Source organism: Colobus angolensis, unplaced genomic scaffold (genome assembly GCF_000951035.1).
Source record: "Colobus angolensis palliatus isolate OR3802 unplaced genomic scaffold, Cang.pa_1.0 Scaffold276, whole genome shotgun sequence".
Lineage (NCBI taxonomy): Eukaryota > Metazoa > Chordata > Mammalia > Primates > Cercopithecidae > Colobus > Colobus angolensis.
The window spans coordinates 1012263-1013217 of NW_012115999.1; positions in this window are offsets into that span (position 1 = coordinate 1012263).

Genomic DNA, 955 nt, shown 5'->3' on the forward strand with positions numbered 1-955 from the left:
AAAAAAAAAAAAAATCCAAGAAGAAATAAATAGGGAATCTTTGTAATTAATCCATCTACCAAAACACTTGATTCTTTTTATTGTAACTCAGCTATGAGATTATGTGGCTTAGTGTTATCAGTATATTACTGTCTTAAAATATATTTGTCAACATGTCCAGGGACAGTTGAAGATGATGATAAATTAGCAAACTCAAGTGTAGTCCATAGTTGGCAAAAAATAAATGTGGTAGAAAGTTGGAGGAGCAGATGCTAAAGGTAGAAATGCAAAAGGTGTTTTTTCTCCCTGCATAAATCAGGGAGGTGTTTTCTGTTTTGGTGTTTTCTGTTTTAGTGTTTTCCAGTCACCCACTAGAGCAGCTTGGGACTGCTCTGCCAATAGAACTCCACCCCCAGTCCCTTCCCTACTCCATCTTCTTTAGGAATATGTGAATTTCTTCACATCCGCACCTAGTGCTATTAGGTAAGGGTGCTGCATCTACATGGAAGGCTCCCTGGGCCCTTGAAAAAGCAGGCAGACACTCATCAAGGGGTTTGAAGTTCTTGTGAAATTTGATCCCAGTGGCTCATGATTTATAGTCAGACATCAAACCATTGCCTACCTTTTCAGGCTGAAGAAAGTGGAAATGTCATAACTGGCTGGTGAAGAAAGGAGAAAAGTCAGCTCCCTACTCTGCCCCACACTCCTATAAAAGTTTGGGGATTTTTTGTTTGTTTTTGCTTTTTTTTGAGACCGAGTCTCGCTCTATCGCCAGGCTAGAATGCGGTGGCGCGATCTTGGCTCATTGCAACCTCCACCTCCCAGGTTCAAGCGATTCTCCTGCATCAACCTCCTGAGTAGCTGGGACCACAGGCATGTGCCACCATGCCCAGCTAATTATAGTATTTTTAGTAGAGACGGGGTTTCACCATCTTGGCCAGGCTGATCTCGAACTCCTGACCTCCGGTGATCCACC